The following is a 6,311-nucleotide window of genomic DNA, read 5'->3' as shown; positions in this document are numbered from 1 at the left end:
CCGGGTTTTGGAGCCCAGAAGGCAAGACTTTAAAGTCCCAAATTTGCGTTTGAGTAAGACTTTGAACTTCATGCTGTCGGTGCCTGGACTGTGCTGAGTGAAGTTCTTGTAGTTGTCTAGGAATGGTCCCAGGTAGTGGGGACACCCGTGGGCCCTTGATGTAGCTGGAACCACCGCCCCCCCACCCCCTGCCCAGGGAACATTGTTGGCAGTGACCCAAATGTCCCACCAGGTGGCACTCTTGCTTTGCTCCAACCAGGGGCCCCTGCGATGGGGGATTCTTCGCCCAACTGAAGAGATCTAAACTAGTTGCTAAATTGTTGCCAGTTGTTTTCTGAAAGGCCAGAAAGAATCCTAAGCAGGGATGAGGGCCCGGGGAGATGGCGACGTGAAGAGGATTGGAGGGATCTTCTGGAGAGCCCGGAGCCAGGTCCAGCCTGATTAGGAACAAAAGACGGTTCCACTCCTGGGCAGGTGAGAAAAATGAGAATTTTAAACCATCTTTTGTTCTCGGATGCAGTATAAACACACATGACAGGGGAGAGAAAAGGGGGATTAATGGTTTTCGGTGAAGCGGAGGCTGATGGGAAGAGCTCTGGCACTTAACCTCCAGTGCTTGGGTCCACCACCAACGAGCTGTGATCTTGGACAAATAACTGAACTGCGCAAGCCTGAGATTCTTCGTCTAGACGTGGGGATCCTTGTAGCTGTCCCCCGGGGGAGGCAGTCATCAGAGGCTGAAGTAAACCGCCGTTCAGAACACTGCTTGCCTGGCGCTGGGCACCCAAGAAGTGTTCAACCAAAGGAAGGTGCTACCTTGGGCTTTCTGGCAGGGGCTGAGAAGCTAGGGTTTGTGACCCTCTCCCCCCGGCTGTACTTAATTAAGTGATGACCTCAGAGTGACCCAGAGAAATAACTTGATAATGAACCATGGCTTCAGCAGAATCAACCAGAAGAATTTCCCACCTGGATCGAGTTTCACAGGTGTGATTTTTGAACCAGGAAATCAAGCTGGGTTCCGGGGGCAAAACCGTCTCACCCTGGGTAACTGGGGTGGGAGGGGGGAAACACCTGACCACCAGGTGACCGGCCCCACTTAAGCTGTGCATTGTTGTGGAAAGTATCTGTTTACAGGTGTGTCCATCGTCACCGTCCCATTAGCCCTGTCTGTCTCCTTACCGGTCCAAAATCCTGAACTCACAAAGATGCCCCCAGATTAACTGTTGTTCAGTGAGAATAATGGTGGTAAGCGGTTTCTGTTTATTGAGGCTTACTTTACCGTCGCTTCCTTAAGTACTTGTGCACTGTTTCGCTTACGTGTTGATACCACCTGGAGAGTAATTGAGCCCATTTTACAGACAAGGAAAGGTAGGTTGAGGGAACTTAGTACTTTATCCTTCTGCAGGTTATTGGTATAAACTTAGGTCTATCTGACTCCTAAATCAACCATCCATCGATTGATCGATGGACCTATCTACGCATCTATCATTGATCGGTCTACCATCTATTGACATGTTAAATACCAACTGCTTAATCTACTAATTAAGACAAATTCCTTAGAAACCTGTAGGCTCCAGGGAAATCTTTGTTGACCTCAGTTCAGGCTCCTGTTTTGACAATACAGAGATCTGCTCATGGTGTCTTCTAAAGACACTTACATACGTAACAGACGCACATGACCTTCTGAGAGCATGTTCTTATCCTTCATTCAAGATTATGATCCTCTTGGTATCAGCCACATGTCCAAGAGCTCCCGGAGAGAGAATTTCGTGCCGTGTCCTCTCACTTGGGAGGACAATCAGACAACGCCATTCTCCATTCAGCACTGAGCTCCCTTTGTGGCCACGGACAAACGTCGTTGACCAGAATGGTCTCACTTTTCAATGGGAAGCTGTTGGCCAAGAGAGGAAGTATCAGAACATCAAGCTCAAGTTGACCTGGCTGCAAGAAGGGGCAGAAGAAAAAATCTGTCTTCCCAAAGGAAAAATACCTCCAGCCATTGTGGAGGGAGCTCCATTTTCGGTTCCGAACTGGAGAAGACAGCTGTCTGTGAAATGATGTGCAGTCAGACGGGGAGACGGTGGGCATAAATGAGAGTTCCCACTTATAACATGTTTGGTTTTCTCTCCGAAAAGGCAGTTTACTGCCTCTACATTCACATTGTAAATCATCCCAGATTAAGAAAGTTTTCTCTATTAGAGAAGGCCCTTAGAAGTTCTACTTTATTACACTAAGTGGGTTTTAATTAGACAATTAGAGAAGGAGTTCTTCTCCAGGACTTCAAAACTGTCTCATCAGATATTCCAATGAAAATATGGTTGGCTTTATTTATTTAGCAACTTGGGAAAAACAGTCACTTCTTGTTTATATTATTAGAAATTAATTCAGTCTTAAATATCAATGAGGTTTATGGATTAAGAGAGAGGAAAAAATAATGTGTTTCTTTTGCACGTAAATCTTTTTATTAAAATAAAAAATAAGCCCCAGTAGTATAATAACATATAAAATCGCTGCCATTTCTTAGGGAAGTCAATCCGTTGAAAGACGTTTTGCATTCTTGATAGCCGCACCCCGAGATGTATGGAGGCTGGGAGGAAGGGGCCAAGCTTGCCCTTGGCTTCATCCTTGGTTCCTAGCATAGGGTCGGCGGGCAGGTCTGTGCTCAGCCCAGGTTTACTGATTGGAATTCAAGTCCAGCGCACAGATTCCCCTTTATCTCATTCCCTGAGATGGAAAGGACCGGTCTTCTCTCAGCGAGGGCTTCTTCTGTAGAAGGTAGGGCACAGGAGCCAGGCCTCAGAGAGCCACCTCCAGGGAGAATACCTGCCCCAACCCCTCTCCTTTCTCGTGTGCCCTGGAGAGAAGGACAGGAGCTCAGCTGAGCGGCAGGGCAGACAATAGAGTGGAGGCCCTTTCCCTGAGCATGCATGAGGGCGCTTCAGGATCTTGGTTAATGTGTTAACTCCCCTGATCGGCACAACAGAGCTCTATTTCTTATTCTTTTATCGTATGCTCACAAGGATAAGAAGACCCTCCCATTGCTCATTTCCTCTCTACTCTTAGAGAGTCAACTGATCTGTACCAGGGAAGGACCTGGAATTCAAATTTGGGACTTGAGAATGGACACTCCCTACAAGAGACCAGACTTCTCTCGGCAGTAGGGATCCACGTGGGAAGAAGGGATCAATCAGCTCAGAACAGTAACCAGGGTATTTGTGACTTTTTGAACAAGGGCATTTCTAGGGCACTAGAGGACAAGGGGTTGATTCTTCAGGCAACTCACCAGACAGCTAGAAAATGAAGCTGATTTGAAGGTGAATCATTTCAGGTTCGAATTTTCTTTTCCTCCACATCTACCCCGTCCTTCTTTTGCATTTATTATTTTTTTAAAGAGCCTTATCCAAAGTTCACGAGATTTGCTTATGTCTTATATAGGAAGGTGATTGAGTCTCATGCCCTTCCATTAGAAAACCATCTCCATAGGTCAAAAGAGCCAAAGGGCTCTGAGGTTCTACTTACATCGTCACAAAGCAAAATTCATCAATGCGTTCAACACCCATTCTCCTTTCAGTGCCCCTAATTAAATTTCCATTTGTCGTCTTTTCATCTGGCTTGTGTGACCCTGAGAACTCATGAGTGCCTTGCCGAGATGCTCACTTCCTATCTGCTCTCTGCACCCCCCAATCTGTGAGCTTTGTTTATCCTACTCCCTGCATAGGAATCAAGTAAGGAAGAACAATTTCTGTGCCCAGGAAAGGTTAGGTAGGAGAATTCAATGGAACAGCCATGAACATAGGGTCTACGGTGAGGTGTGAGGGATGGAGTCCTTGACCTCAAGGGACTCAGTGTCTGGTGGGAGGACTACAAGCCTCTATTGTCCAGGACCCCCTGGGCCAGCCCAAGAGGTCCTCTGCTGGGTGCCTGATGAAGGTTCCCCTGAAGCTTTCTTTAATATCCAGAACTGTCCCTTTGAATCCAGCTCCTGGCCAACTTCTAATTTGAAGACTTTTCTCCTTTCCATGGAGACCTCAGATTTTTAATTGGTTAGAGAGAAAGGCTCCTTTAACGCTAAAAAGAAGAGCATCTGAGTTGCCCAGTAATTTAATAAAAGAGCTGTCCTTCTCCGGAGGCTGGGATGAGGAAGGGAGAGAAAGTGTAGGAAGGGACCCACAACCAGTTACTTTCTCACTCGCTATCAGTAGATCAGGGGTGTTCTTTGAGGTTTATGATGCTTCCTGCCGGAGCGTGAGGTACGTTAAACAAAACAAAATGATTTCTCTGTGTTTCCAAATACTTTCCAATGATTTCACTACCCAGAGAGATTCTGGCTTTTTCTTTGTTCTTGTTTTTAAATCCATTTGGAACATTTGTGTATCGAACTTCTGTTGGTTTTTTTTTTTTTTTTTTTTGGCAGAATCTCCCCTTGGTGGTTTGCTAAGGCTCCGGTGGTAGAATGGATTTTCTCACAGTTCCGGAAGCTCCAAGTCCAAGCTCAAGGTGTCGGCAGGTTCGGCTCCTGCTATGAGTGCTGAGGGAAGGATGTGTTCTGGGCTTCTCCCCCGGCTTCTGATGGTCTGCCGGCAATCCTTGGCGTTCCCCTGGCTCGTAGGTTCATCACTTCAATCTCTGCCTTCATGTTCACATGGCCTTCTCCCTGTGTGGGGGACTGTGTCCAAATTTCCCCTTTATGTATGGTGCCCGCCATACTGCACCAGGGTCCACCCTCCTCCGGTATGGCCTCATCTTAGTTAATGACTTCTGCAGTGACCTTATTTCCAAATAAGACCACGTTTTGAAGTACTGGGGGTTAGGACTTCCATGTGTGAATCCTAGTGTGGGGGGGAGGGGCTCCGTTCAACCTCTGGTTCCACCCGAGGCCCCTCCCCATCACTGGCGGAAACCAGAGTCAGGGACGTTCCTTCATCGGCGTGATTCTGGGTCAGGAGCTTTTAGCGGGGGATGCAAACTGGAATCACCTGGGGAGCCTTAGGTAAAAATAAAAAAACAAAAACAAAAAACCCCAAAAAACCCCCAGAAAAACAGCAAAATGGAAGACCCAACAGGATTGCCCCTAACAGGTGAGCAGCCTGGGCTCATACTGTTTGGTGGGGCTCCTGTCTATGAAATTAGTAAATTACAAAACACATTGCAAAGTTCGTGGACCCCTATGAGTGATTTATTGAAAAAAAATTGGAATAATAGGTAGAAAAAAGCTGTTTACAGATTTATTGTCAAATATAAAACCAGTTGATTACAAAATTTATTACAATATTCACAGGCCCATGTGAGGTGGAATGACTTAATGAAGAAAAATTAGAATTATAGGTTGAAGAGCTACATTATGTATTAATTTATTATCTGGTCATTGCACATGGGAATTCTTCATGGGGTTCACACATCCCTTTTTTTCTTGTTCTTTATTGTCCAAAGCACCATCCCTGGTTAACTGCATGTCTCCAACCATTGGAAGGGACGAACGTTGTTGTCACAGCACCGGGTTCCTTAAAGTCAGTCTGTATTGAAAGAGATCTCTCTTCAGCTTTACTCAACATCGTTTTTAAGGTTGTTACTTTGTTCCTGTACACCGTCTCACCGCTGCATTCCGGGTGAAGATCGGCTGCCATCAGTTCTCTCAAAGGTTGTACTCTGCTTCCCTCTTGGTGATGGGGAGAAAACACCGGTGTTCCCCAGTACACACACACACACAAAAGTAAAGGATAAAATTCCTTTTTGGTGACATTCAATTTGCTGTTTGAAATTTCCCAGCACAAATGTGAAATTATCTTCCCCTGTGTTCTGAACTCCTTGGGTGGCAATCATCGCCTTCCTAGAAAGGGATCTCCTTCCGTGGGGACCACACTCTTGCCGAACAGAGGGTGATGGCATGCAGAGAGGGTGAGAACAGGCCGATTCCCACAAAAAACATCCACGCTCATCAGGCACAGCTGAAAATGTGGTCAGCATGAAGTCACTACCCATGGGAGATAAGAGAGGACACTGACCAGCAATATCCTTGACATCAGGGAGGAACAGCTTGGAAAGACACCTGGGAAGAATGCAGAGCCTGCCTTGGGGGTGGCTGGTCATCCTGTGTGTCAGCTTGCGGTGGGCAGGGGAAATCACAGAGTCGGGGTGCTGCCCATCCCCCGCAGTGCCGTGGACCCAGTGGCGGAGGGGCAAGAACCAGTAGTTTCCACACATGCAACTCCAGCAGGGTGGGTGGTAGGTAAACCAGAACCCCAGATGTACTCCATATTTGATATGAGTTGTCACCCCAAATCAGGATTTAGTACCACCTGATCTCTCCTGTA

The 6,311-nt window shown here is 46.8% G+C and overlaps 1 long non-coding RNA gene across 1 annotated transcript; it reads left to right on the top strand.

Moving 5' to 3' along the window:
• The first annotated feature begins 334 nt into the window (after window positions 1-334).
• On the top strand, window positions 335-5,549 carry LOC122889727. Its single transcript, XR_006380957.1, has 3 exons — window positions 335-474; window positions 4,415-4,605; window positions 5,431-5,549. It is a non-coding gene; the product is annotated as an uncharacterized LOC122889727 (long non-coding RNA).
• The last annotated feature ends 762 nt before the right edge of the window (window positions 5,550-6,311 follow it).

Source organism: Neovison vison, chromosome 11 (genome assembly GCF_020171115.1).
Source record: "Neovison vison isolate M4711 chromosome 11, ASM_NN_V1, whole genome shotgun sequence".
NCBI classification, from domain to species: domain Eukaryota; kingdom Metazoa; phylum Chordata; class Mammalia; order Carnivora; family Mustelidae; genus Neogale; species Neogale vison.
The sequence above is the reverse complement of the archived record's forward strand: the minus strand, read 5'-3'. Positions and strand labels throughout refer to the sequence as shown.